The sequence below is a fragment of the Myotis brandtii genome, unplaced genomic scaffold (assembly GCF_000412655.1).
Source record: "Myotis brandtii unplaced genomic scaffold, ASM41265v1 scaffold312, whole genome shotgun sequence".
In the NCBI taxonomy this organism is placed as follows: domain Eukaryota; kingdom Metazoa; phylum Chordata; class Mammalia; order Chiroptera; family Vespertilionidae; genus Myotis; species Myotis brandtii.
In genome coordinates, this window is record NW_005361955.1 from 1,898,753 (window position 1) to 1,911,886 (window position 13,134).

Consider the following 13,134-nt stretch of genomic DNA (forward strand, 5'->3'; position numbering starts at 1 on the left):
GAGCCGGCGAGGGGCCGCGCGGTTTCCCCGGGCCTGGAGCGCGTCCAGGATGGCTGATGCAGAGCAACAGTGATAAAGGCGGCGAAGCATCTTGAGTCCACGTCGCTGACTCGTGGGGAAGGCTTTTCGCAGGCTGGACACCGTTCAGGGCCCGGCTCCTTCCTGTATTTCCGGCGCAGCCGCGGCGAATCTTGAGGCTCAACTTCATAGATTATAAAACGGGGAGAATGGGCGTTCTTGCCAGGCCGGACCTCCCTTCTCAGGACCGTTGAGTGCTCTACTCGGAAAATGGAGTCAAGGCTACTTTGTGAACCTCAGAGTGATGTAAAAATGGTGTTATTGTTGGAAATCGGGTGTAGAAGCGCCAGGAATGGAAAGCTTAAATGTATTGAGGGCTTGAGAGAACACAGGTGAATCAGGTAATTCTCTTCTCATTCATTAAATGCTTGTTTGCTTAGTTTGGGGGCACTGGGGATACATCCAGAGAACTAGCTAGACAAGGCCTCTCTCCCCTCTTAGAATTGGGGATGGGGATGAATAGACAAATAAAAATACGATTTCAGAGAATGGCAAATTCCAGAAAAGAAATGAAACTGAATTAAAGAAGATATGAGGAGACAAATTTAGATTGGGTGTTCAGAGAAGGCCTCCGTAAGGTGGTGCTTGAACCGAGGAACCTAAGGAGGGGAGGGGGAGAGAGAGAAAGAGAGAGAGAGAGAGAGAGAAAACGAACCACAGGTGTAAAGGCCCAGGAAGGAAAGAAAGCATTTGGTATGATTGGGAACAGGCTGTAAATTGGTTAGAACTAGTTTGTTGTTCTTTCTATCACTCTACTCTATCTCCAGGCTAAAGTCTGAAATATGACAAAGGTAATAGTAAATCTTCAATTTAACAATGAAAAAGAAAGAGTCAAGGAAAATACAGCCATAAATGAATTGCTGATAAATATATGACTTGGGGGGAAAGCCTCAGAAAATCACAGATTCAAATCCTTTGTCAGCCCCTTATATCCATCTTCAGTTCATCAGGTATTTGCAGGCCCCTGAATACCTCCGGAATTAGGTGCCAGACTGGAATACAGAGATGACTAAAACGTGTGAATGTGCTTCTATACACAAGTTCTGTTTTCTCCCTCTCTCATCTCCATATATACATACACACACAAAATGTTTTAAGCCAAAGCTAATTACTGTGTTGGTTAACAGTGTCAGCATTTACTAGCTGTGTGACTTTGGGTAAGTTACTTAACGTTTTTGAGCCTTACTGTCCTCATCTGGACAATAATAGAACCTTCTAGAATTGAGGATTAAATGAGTCAATGTAAATAAAGCACCTTGCACATAGTAAATACTTATAATTGGAATTAAAGGATATAAATGGTGAAATTTTTAGTCATGTGGTATAGGGGCAAAACACTGGATTGGAACACTGGGGTTCTAGTTTTGACTGTTCTGCTTTTGGTTATTAATTGGCATCCAGACCAAAAATTTGTTTAGAAAACAAATGGAACCAATAGTCTAGCAAAAAGTATGGGGTGCTTTACAATTTACAAGACTCTTACAAGCATTACGTTGTTCATACCCCACTAGAACCTTTGTAATTGTGGAGGTCCTTTTCCTGCTGTTTTAAAACTTTCTAAGATGTTCCATCATTTTCTTATCGCTGTACCCCTGACCCCCTGTGCTCTAAACACACTGGCTTGCCTTCAACTTCAACCGTGACTCACCTTAACCCCAGGCCCTTTCACATGCTGTCCCCTCAGCCTGAAATCCTCACAAGCCCTCTTCCACCCCCCTCCCCCATACACCCATACACACACACACCACACACATGCATACCCTAGTCCTGCAGATCTCAGCTCAAGCATCACTTCCTCAGGGTAGCCCTCTCTGATGCCCAGTGCAAATCTAGATCAGATTCTTTTACTACACTGTATTTTTCCATTATAACCTTAGTCTCACTTTGTAATTATACTCCATTATATGATTGATTGATACGTGTTCCCCTTACCATGCGGTAAACTGCATGGGAGCAGGAATTATTTTGTTCATTATATTTCCAGCACTTAGCAGAGTGCCTGGCACTATTTGTTGAGTGAATTAATTGATAATTTATGATATCACTGGTAACTAAGTTACTGCTCATTAATGGTACCTTTTTGTGGGGGCTTGTTTGGCAATTCAGATAGCAGTGCCAGCAATAAAATATCTGTTACAGTATTTGGATGATTTTAGAAAATGGCCCCTCATAGATGGCACTGACTGGAGACATGAATTTCTTTTTACCCACTTATATGTTGATTTTATGTTTAGTTCTTTTTAAAGACCAGAAATAGATAACTTAATAATAAACTGAATTACAAAGTAAATTAATGAAAGTTGATGAGTTCATATGGAACTCATTAATAAACAAATAGTCCAAATATAACCATGTCATTTACTTTAACTCAGCGGTTCTCGGCCTGTGGGTCTCGACCCCTTTGGCGGTTGAACGACCCTTTCACAGGGGTCACCTAAGACCATCCTGCATATCAGATATTTACATTACGATTCATAAGTAGCAAAATTACAGTTATGAAGTAGCAACGAAAATAATTTTATGGTTGGGTCACAACATGAGGAACTGTATTTAAAGGGCCAGAAGGTTGAGAACCACTGCTTTAACTGAAGAAACAGCACCAATATAATTTTCTTGAAATTAAAAATGCTAGTCTTTGTTTCTCTATCACAGGGGATAAAAGAACAGAGAAGTAGGTTTGCAGGGAGATGAGAGTTGAAAGTCTCTGTGGTCATTTTTATTTTTTAAAAATTTATTTTTATTGTTGAGAGTACTACAGATGTCCCTTTTAACACTATTGGCCCCCTCCACTCTGCTCTAACACTCCCCGCCCTCCCTCCCTGCAGGCCTTCACCATATTATTGTCTCTGTCCATAGGTTATGCATATATGCATATAAGTTCTCTTCCTGCCTTCCCTCTGAGGTTCATCAGTCTGTTCCATGCTTCCATGTCTCTGGATCTACTTTGTTCATCAATTTATTTTGTTCATTAGATTCCACATGTAAGTGAGATCATGTGGTACTTGTCTTTCTCTGCTGGCTTATTTCATTTAGGATAATAGTCTCCAGGTTCCTCCATGCTGTCTCGGAGGGTAAGAGATCCTGCTTTTTTACAGCTGCATAGTATTTCATTATGTAAATCTACCACAGCTTTTTTATGCACTCATCTGCTGATGGGCACTTGAGCTGTTTCCACATCTTAGCTATTATAAATAGCTCTGCTGTGAACATAGGGGTGCATGTATTCTTTCTGATTGCTGTTTCAGGATTCTTAGGGTATATTCCTGGAAGTGGGATCACTGGGTCAAATGACAGTTCCGTTTTTAATTTTTTGAGGAAACTCCATGCTATTCTCCATAGTGGTTGCACCAGTCTGCATTCCCACCAGCAGTGTACTAGGGTTCCCTTTTCTCCACATCCTCGCCAGCGCTTGTTTGTTGATTTGTTGGTGCTAGCCATTCTGGCAGGTGTGAGATGATACATCATTGTCGTTTTAAGTTGCATCTCTCTGGTGATTAGTGATTTTGAACATTTTTTCTTATGTCTCTTGGCCATCTGCATGTCTGCTTTGCAGAAGTGTCCATTTAGGTCCTTTGCCCATTTTTTCATTGGATTATTTATCTTCCTTTTGTTAAGTTATATGAGTTCTTTATATATTTTGGAAATTTATCCCATATTAGATGTATCATTTGCAAATATGTTCTCCCATACAGTGGGATCCCTCTTCATTTTGTTGATGTTTTCCTTAGCTGTGCAGAAGCTTTTTATTTCGATGTAGCCATTAATTTTAAATATTTATTCTTCCAAAGATAAATGGATTCATGTAACAGAATTATTGAAGAATAACCTTTTAATTGCTTTCCCAAGTTTAAAAGCTTACTTTGCAAAGTATATGTTAAGCTTCCACCTGAAAGTCTGGTAAATAGACCATTTTTGTTGACTTTTTTACATACTACTTACTTTTTATGTGTTTTTATTTTTTATTTTAGAGAGAGAAGGGAGAGAGAGGAAAAAAAATCAATGATACAGAGAAACATTCATCAGTTGCCTCCTGCACACACCCCTACTGGGGATGGAGCCTGCAACCCCATGTGCCCAGACTGGAGTCACACCACTGAACTTTCGGTGCATGGGACATGGCTCAACCAATTGAGCCACACTGGCCAGGGCTATATAATACTGATTTTAAAAATAAAATGTTAAAATATTTTAAAACCAATTAGCAGTCACACTTTTATTTAAATCTTTGGTTTTGGATTCTTCTATCCTGTTACAGGAATTTTTGGTACCACTTGTTCAACAATTTTGATTCCTTGAATTAATTACTCAGAGTAACTAAAGAACTGATAGTTTAATGTTGTTTTACAACATGAAAATACTTATTGCTTTCAACAGTTGTATTTAAGATGACCTTGAAATTTTGTTTTCATGAACATGCCTTTACCGAAAATAAAACCCATATGTGTAATAATCTTACTTTTTGAGGAATTCCGGAAAGTCTTAACATTTATCTCCAAGAAGTCCAGCAACAGTTCAGCGCCTGTCTCTGGAACGTTGAGTGGGTAGCCTATCTGAGGCTTATAGATTTCCCACTTTTAAAATGGGGAGGGGGGCACCAGCACTGAGATTGGGGCCAAGAGTAGGAGTCACTTGTCCAGGTTACAAAGAACAAGGCAGGTGGACCTGTGTAGAGCAAACCCCCTTCAACCTTAGTACTGAACCACTGGCCTTTTGTGTCTAGCTGTCTTAGTGTCTCCACATATTGAGGGCTCTCATTTGGGGTTTTTACCTTTGAGTTCTCTTACCTGTGTGTCATATGCTCCTTCAGTCCCAAAGCACGTCCCAGAGCAGATACTAGTTCCCTTTAATCAGTACCACACAGGAGGAATCTGTGAAGGAATCCATCTTAGAGCTCAAGTCCAGCCTCACACCTGATGCAACACTTTGCAAGAGTTTTGTTTAGCTCTTTTTACTTTATTACTGGTAATGAGAAACTTAAATAATGTTGACTTTTCCTCCATGTGTGATTATCATCTTTAATGTGATGTACACATTCGTGTTCCTGTCGCACATTGTAAAAGATAAGCTCTTATTTGTTGGAGTCTCGCTTGCAACCTAACATGACTGGAGGCTGAGATTCTCTTTGTAATTCCCTCCCATCCCTGCCATTCCTTCCCCATATCCCTTGCCATCTATTTCTGCTACCTGTTCCCCATCCTCTCTTCAGGTGCCTTGAGTGCTAGAGAGTTTTAAGCAACAGGAGCTCTGTACCAAAAGTCATGACTGTTTGGAAATTGCAACTCAACTAGCATAGCTCCCAGTAATGAGTGGTAATGGATAGAAAGGATGACAGTTCAGATGAGGGCATTGGCATAGGCATTATTACGAGGAGAGAAGGAGCAGATTCATACCCCTGGCATCTGGAGTCTTGGAGCAGAGGTATGGGAAGTGAATTATTAGGTTGAGAAAGAAATAGGCTAGCTCAGACACTCAACTGATGTTTTTGCTTCACTCCTGGACTCCAGGTAGCCTATAATGATGAAAGCTAACCTCAGGGGGAAAATGTGATTTTTAGGGACAATAAAAATGAACTCTCCCACTGTAATAGGCCTGAAGTCCCTACATAGGAGGTGAAACCTTTCATTCCATAATTATTCTAAGCCCTGGAAATGTTAATAAGTTGATAGGGAGGAGTTTCATTCCAAGTGTAAAAGAGGGTATCATTCTGTTCTGTTTGGATTAGTGGGAGGTGTGAAAGAAGATATTGAGGCCTAGAAAATTGGGTGAATGCTACTGAAGAGTGAGGAGGAGAAGCTGGCAGTGCTAGACTCAAACTTGAAGGCTTCATGGTTTTACTGGGAGCCATCTTACTTACCTTTATTGTTCACATATTGATAGCAAAAAAAAACAAAAAACACAAAGGCAAAAAAAAAAGTTTCTTACTGTCTGCCCACACATGCACTTTCAATAACTGCCTGCCTCTTTACCACTCTCATTCTCTTTCTCTCACCCTCCCTTATTGCTTCTGCAATAATACATCTTTTTACTAGGTTAAGTAAGCCTGGAATTGAAAAATCACCTTTACCATGGTTGAAAGCACAGAGTTTAGGTCAGCCCATGGCTGAAAAGACGTAATCAGAACATGTTTGTTACTTAATGCAATGCGGATTTTTAAAAAATTAAATTTGTTTCTTTTCTAAAGTAAAAGATAGTTTTTTAAAAAAGGAAATTTTAAAATGAAGGAAAGATAGCATTGCATCAAAAGGCACATACTAAGAATGTTGTCAATAGATTATGTGACTTTAAGTGAAACATGTAATGAAACCAATTTTACCCTAGGCTACTGGATATAAACAGGAGTTAAGTTTCTAGGGTATCTCATCAACGTTATAACAAAATAACATTATTCAAGGACCTGCTGTATTTAGGAATTAGTGATTGTATAAACTAGTTATTAAATGATCTAGCTTATTGATTCAAGCAATTTGTTCCCTAGCTGCTCTCCTGTCACTTTAAAAGATTCCTCCCTCTTGACTTTTTCTGGGAAATTATTTTGAAGGATACTGATATAGAGGGGATGTTGTGTTCTTAGAGTCAGAGAGGCCTGGAAGACTTGAAACAAGTTGATTAAACTTCTGAGTCTGTTTTTTTTTTTCTGTATGTATTGGTAGTGCTAATAATACCTAATCAGGAGGTATTTTAAGGATTAAATGATGCCTCCTTTTATATAAGGCACATTGTAAATTCTCAGGAAGTCTGTCCTGCTTTCCTTCCATCCATCTGTCCCTGGCTCACACTAATAGAAATGAAGAGAGTTCTTATCACCCTTACACTTAGGCCCCTAGAAACGTGAGGAAAATCATGCAGTGTGCAATGATTTTTTTTTTTTTTTTACAGGAAGTCGCACAGAAAGTTGTAGCACTGCTCTGGTAACATGAGAACTCCATAGATGAGAACCACTTCTTTCCCCACTGTTCAAACTTTACCACCTCACCTCCCACCCCCTAGCACACATATATCATTGCTGTCCCTTTCTTGTAGTCCAGACTTGTAATAAGTTTCTTGTGTAGGGCAGGGAATCACCTGACCTAAAAGCAAGTAATCTTCGAGTTTAAGTAGTGGCAGGGTTTCTGATTGAAGCGGCAGGATGTATATCTGAACTTGACCTTAGAGGCATCCCCATGAGCCTTTCTTTTGATGAACATTTTATTATATTAAATCTGCCACTTGATTTCCATATCCTGGTTTCAAGTCTTGATCTGTGATTTCAAATCTTTAGCTATGTGTTTCTCTCTTTTTAAAAATCCTCTTTCAGGCTATCTAGATTCTTCAGTTTTTATTTTCCCATGAGTATGAATAAAAAGACTCTGACAGCCCAACTGGTGTTGCTCAGTGGTTGAGCGTTGACCTATGAACCAGGAGGTCACAGTCCGATTCCCGGTCAGGGCACATGCCCGGGTTGTGGGCTCAATCCCCACTGGGGCATGCAGGAGGCAGCCAATCAATGATTCTCTCTCCTCATTGATGTTTCTCTCTCTCTCTTCCTCTCCCTTCCTCTCTGAAATCAATAAAAAGAAAAAAAGACTCTTGACAGTCACAGCATAACAAAACTTACACTGAATATCTTGGACCTATCAAGAAGTTCTATTACCCATATAGTATTTTGAAAATAGTTATTAGGTATTGGTTTATTTTTAAATATTTGTGAGATTTATCTTAATTTAGTCCTTTCATTTTGCCCAGTTAATACAATTTAACAATGAATTACAAATGCTATGTGAGCATATGATGCATGTAAATATAGTTAATTTCATGTGGATCTTATGTCAAAATGAGAGACCTATTTCTAAGTGTAATACACATTTTATAAATTTGAGTTATTGCTTTCAAATTTCTTTGAGAAAGTAAAAGTGGCACCATCTCCTTGTACCAATAGTAGCTTCCATGTATTGTATGTCTGTTATGTGCCTGGCACTGAGTTAGGCTCTTACATACATATTTAAGATCTAATCTTCACAATAACCTCATGTGGTTTAGTATCAGAAAGATCAACTTAGTGCCAAAGCCTTACAACCCAGTATATTTGTTTAGATGAGAAACTATCAAGACAGTAGATATTTTTGAATGTTATATAATTATGGGCCATGCATTACATAAATATGGATAATGTGAATCAGTTGATTGTGAAGGGAAAGGAAGACTCACCCATTCCTATCAATAAAGACAGAGTTTCCTTGTCCCAGGGCTTGTTTATTGTTATTTGAGACCCTGGCTCCTAAGCCTGCCCCTGTGGAGAACATAGCTGAGCTGTCCTGGTGACTTACTGGGTATTCAGGTGTTCACAGTCAGAGCCCAGCTTTCACTGCAGTGCGGTTTGTAGCTCTGCTTCACAAAGGAAACCTTGGTTGCAAAGTTTGGTCAGCTGTACACTTTTTGTGAGCCTAGAAGAGCTTATTCAAAGTCACCATAGTTTTCTCTACTTCTTTGTTATTAAAAGGGTGATATTGATCTCATTGTAGTTGAAAGAATATGTTATAAAACCTACGCTTGCATAAAGACAAGCAATAATAGTTTTACTTCCATCATCCTATGGTCTGTATTATAGTTTTTATGTACTGTGCCCTGTTGTCATACATGTGCAATACAGGAAAAACTCACATTCAAATTAAGTTTAAGACTGTGCCTTCATACTTCATAGTCTTTGTTGCCACCACTTTCTAACTGTCCCTCCATTTGTAGTCTCTCCTTTTTTATCATCACATTGTTGCCTAAAGGAATTTTTTAAGATCCAGATGTGATTACTTCATTTTTCTGCCAAACCTCTGATAGTTCTCTGTTATCTATTGTATCAGTCTCTCTCCTCCCCTGACCTCTCCAATAATCCCACACCAGATTTCCTACTGTTCCTCAAATATGTCGTTCTCTTTCATACCTACCAGTTTGTATGAGCTGTCATCTCTGCTTAGAACTCTCCCCATTCTCCTCTTTGCTTATTGAATTTCTACTCTTCCTTCAAGACCCAGCTTCTCTCCTATAAAACTACCACAAGCAGAGCGAGATGCTTCTTCCTTTGGATATTCATTGTAGCATTTAACGCTGCATAGCTTTTATTGGTTTCCTTCTAAAATTCTTCAAGGACAAAGACTTTCTCCTCCTTTTATTAATGTCATTGTTAATTCTCAGCAGTCAATTCATTTACTATTTCACAGCAGTTGCTTAAAAAGGATTGGTAGTTTTTCAACTTGATTAGCTTAAAATTACCGTTGAAAAATATTCTGTAGCAGTTTCTTTTTTTACTTAAGCTATTTGGTCTTTTCCGGGAACATTATTTGTGTGTGGGAGCAATTTTCAAGGGTTAGGGAGCCGAATAGGTCAAGGACCAACCTTTGAAGACCTCAAGTTTCCGTACCAAGAAAAATAATGTTTTGTTCACAGTGCTTATAAGTACAGTTCCTGGTGTATAATAATCATTCAGGAAATGTCAGTTACTCTCAGTATTACCATGCTTAGCTCCACCAGCCAAGAAGGTTGTTTTTAAATGTTTTTTTTTTTCTAGTTTGTAGTATCAAAACAGTAGGTTGTTCTTTTTTTTTTCAGACTTCAAATGCAAAATTATATTGTGCTAGTGACTGGTTTTTCAAACTACATGTGGGCACAATACACTGTTCCCTGGGGCTTCTCATTTTAGGGGGATGCCCCCTAATTGACAACCATTGTCAAAGTGCTCTACCTTTCCTTCCTACTATGTGGTCTTTCTGTCTTTAGGATTACCTATTTCTGTAGTAGCAGTAAGAGAAGCTCTCAGGTGAGAATCTTACCCTCTGGCATTATCTTTTTTTTTTTTAACCTATGCACTTGAGTTAAATATTTTCCCTGATGTCTTTCATTGTGATATCCTGAAAGAAGGCCCTCTTTCTTATTTATATATGAGAATAAAATATGGTTTGTGACTTAGCATATTTTCAAAAATGATGAAATGGAAAATATTTTTTGAAATTACCCTCTCACCTGCTTTCACTGGATTTAAATCTTTATTGAAAGCACTTGCTTTTCATAATTTCTCTTTCAATACCTCTCTCAATGTTATTCTTACTCTTTGTCTTTGCTTATTTTTCCAGAAGGTGCACATTCCTCCTTGTTCATTTTTAAGCAGTTCCAAAACTGCTGTTGATGATGCCTGAAGCTGCTTTGGAGGCAGAAAGCCAAGAGTGAGATCAAGAATTGTAAGAATTTAAGTTATAAAGAAAGGTTGCTGCTCCGGGTCATGAGTGTTTGAGATAGTCTAGGAAGTTGGTATGGGCAAGAGAGCAAAATGGGGTGGGGGGGTGCACTTGCCCTAACAGAGCAAGGTTTATTATAAAGCTGCAGTAATAAGATAATGGTAGTGGCATGGAGAAAGATAAGTAGAACAGTAGTGGAATAGAATAGGGAACCTAGAATTACATCCACACATTGAGCCTGAGATATGGTAGGCAAAAAGGATAGGTTGTTTAGAAATGGTCCTGGAAAATTGATTATCCATACAAGGGGGGAAAAAATGGATTCTTCTCATCAAACTCAAAAATCAATTTGCAGATGGATTGAGGACTTAAATGTGAGGGACAAAACTCTTTGACATTTATAATACATAACATTATACTTTTTAAAAAATCCTCACCCAAGGATATGTTTTTATTGATTTTAGAGAATGAGGAAGGGGAAAGGGGAAGGAGGGGAGGGAGGGAGGGAGAGAGAGAGAGAGAGAGAAAGAGAAAGAGAGAAATGTCTATCGCGTGCCTTCCACATGTGCCCCAACCAGGGGCTGAACCCGCAACCTAGGTATGTGCCCTGACTGGGAATTGAATCCACGACCCCTCGGTGCATGGGATGATGCTCTAACTCTGGTTCTCAACCTTCCTAATGCCGCGACCCTTTAATACAGTTCCTCATGTTGTGGTGACCCCCAACCATAAAATTATTTTCGTTGCTACTTCATAACTGTAATTTTGCTACTGTTATGAATCGTAATGTAAATATCTGATATGCAGATGGTCTTAGGCGACCCCTGTGAAAGGGTCGTTCGACCCCCAAAGGGGTCGCGACCCACAGGTTGAGAACCGCTGCAACTGCTCGAGCCACACCGGCCAGGGCATAACATTATACTTTTGACCTTCAGGTAGGATAGGATTTTTATAAATAAAACATAAAAGTACAAATTATAAAAGAAAATATTGACAAATTCAGCCTTATTAAATTTAAGAACTGCTATTCATCAAAAGACACCATAAAGTAAATAGATGTGCTACATAGCAGAAGATATTTATAATTTATGTAATCAATAAAGAATTAATATTTAACTTTTCTAAACTAAACATGTTAATTACTACATCTTCCTTTGTGACCTAACATCTAGAATCACTGGTCGTTAGCAGTATCTTGGAGCCCCCAAGTCCTATGTGAGGTTGATTGGCCTGTAAATTTAGTGTTCAAGTGAGTCATTACAGACAATTTTTTGAGTTACTAAGTCATCTTTATCAGGCCATCAGTCATCTATTAAATCCATTTCAACTCAAAACTTGAAGGATTAAGCTACCTCTTTTAGGGAAACCCAATAGATATGTCTTTCTAGTACTCTTATTTCTATAGTAAATAATAATATTCCCAATTGATATTTCTGATATTCAAATTCATAAATTTCTTGCATCAAACAGCTGTTAATAACAGCAACAGAAATGCTTGTAACACCTAAAAGTGGTAAAATTAATAGTTGCAGCTGCATGTTTAGATTTTATTTCTTATATAATACCTATTGGCTATCTTTATCCACTTTATTCCTTAGTTCTTTTGAGAGCTCTGTTTTTATAGAAAAAGAAGGAACTCTAGACTTTTCACATGCAATAATTGTGTTTTTAACAACAGTCAAGTTGTTAAGAAACTTTTCTGATACATGTGAAATGATGTTTTTTTCCTCTATTTCTTTTAGTTGGAACTAAACTATAACTAGGGGAAAAGATCAGAGTGTTTCTCTATGATTTTTCTTCTAGAAACAATGAAAAGTAAACAAAAGTTAAAAGTCTTAACTACTTATTAAAAAGAATAAATAACCAGAAACACTACCTCTGTAATTTCAGATCATGTACTGTTATGTGAAGATGAATTACTGACACTGGTGACCTGGTATCCTTGTGGCAGTTGGTGCAGTACCTGCTCTTACAGGATGTTGTCTCCTTGAAGGCAGGGGCCAATTATTTTATATTTATCAATCACAGTTTCATGCACCTATCTCTCTCATTACCATGTTGGCAATAAAGTAATATGAAGGGGAATTATGATCATAGAAGGAACTATCTAATAGTGGATAGAATGATATAGGAAGTCATCAGAGAGTGGAAAGGCTTGATGGAGATCAGTGCTTATAAGTACTACTTAGACACCCAGTGTGCGGGATTCATGCACTGGTGGGGGGCATGGCCTGTGGGGATCGGTCAGCTGAGCAGCTGTGGACCCACCCTCGGAGTGGCTGCTCCCACTGTGGGAGTGCCGCTCACCCCTGTTAGCTGAGTGGCGCTCCCACTGTGGGAGCGCACTGACCGCCTGCGTTGAGCGTCTGCCCCCTGGTGGTTCCGCCATTTGGTCACTGGGCTTTTATTATGTAGGATAATATTTTAGGTAAGAACTACAGGAAAGTGTTTATAAAATTACATTGTGAAGTAGTCTAATTTGTGATTGAGGAAGGGCCAAACAAATGAAATGTGTATGCATTTGTGTATATTATACATTCAGTAGTACCATATAGTTTTTATATGTAAATGCTGGAAATAAATACCAGAGCTTTGTTCTCTTGTTTATCATGGGACCTGTGCAGTCAATAATGAAGTCTTTCTGATTTGTCCAGGAATTAGATATAAAGTGGAATTTCTTTATCCTGAATTCTTTGTGGTAGAGTATTCTAATGGCATGGGTTTAAGGACTATTCACGGTAGCTATGTTTTATGACCTGAAGAGACCAGGAGATCTGTTACATCAAAAATGCTAGTACTCAAATGATCCTGGCCCAGGAGACTAGCACAATTTTTGGTCTTTAGATGATCTTCCTCA

The 13,134-nt window shown here is 38.7% G+C and overlaps 1 protein-coding gene across 8 annotated transcripts in view; it reads left to right on the forward strand.

The window, feature by feature from the left end:
- The first annotated feature begins 6 nt into the window (after window positions 1-6).
- The window catches only part of NR2C2 (nuclear receptor subfamily 2, group C, member 2), a 75,639-nt gene continuing 62,511 nt past the window's right edge, over window positions 7-13,134 (forward strand). For 4 of the 8 annotated variants that reach the window (XR_001362844.1, XR_001362843.1, XR_001362845.1 and 1 more), the window contains exons 1-2: window positions 10,176-10,280; window positions 12,168-12,270. The gene's annotated coding sequence lies outside the window, so the exon portion shown is untranslated. Of the gene's footprint in view, window positions 420-10,175; window positions 10,281-12,167; window positions 12,271-13,134 lie in introns of those variants that run through there. The other 4 variants (XM_005870022.2, XM_014542718.1, XM_014542719.1 and 1 more) reach the window with 3 other exon arrangements.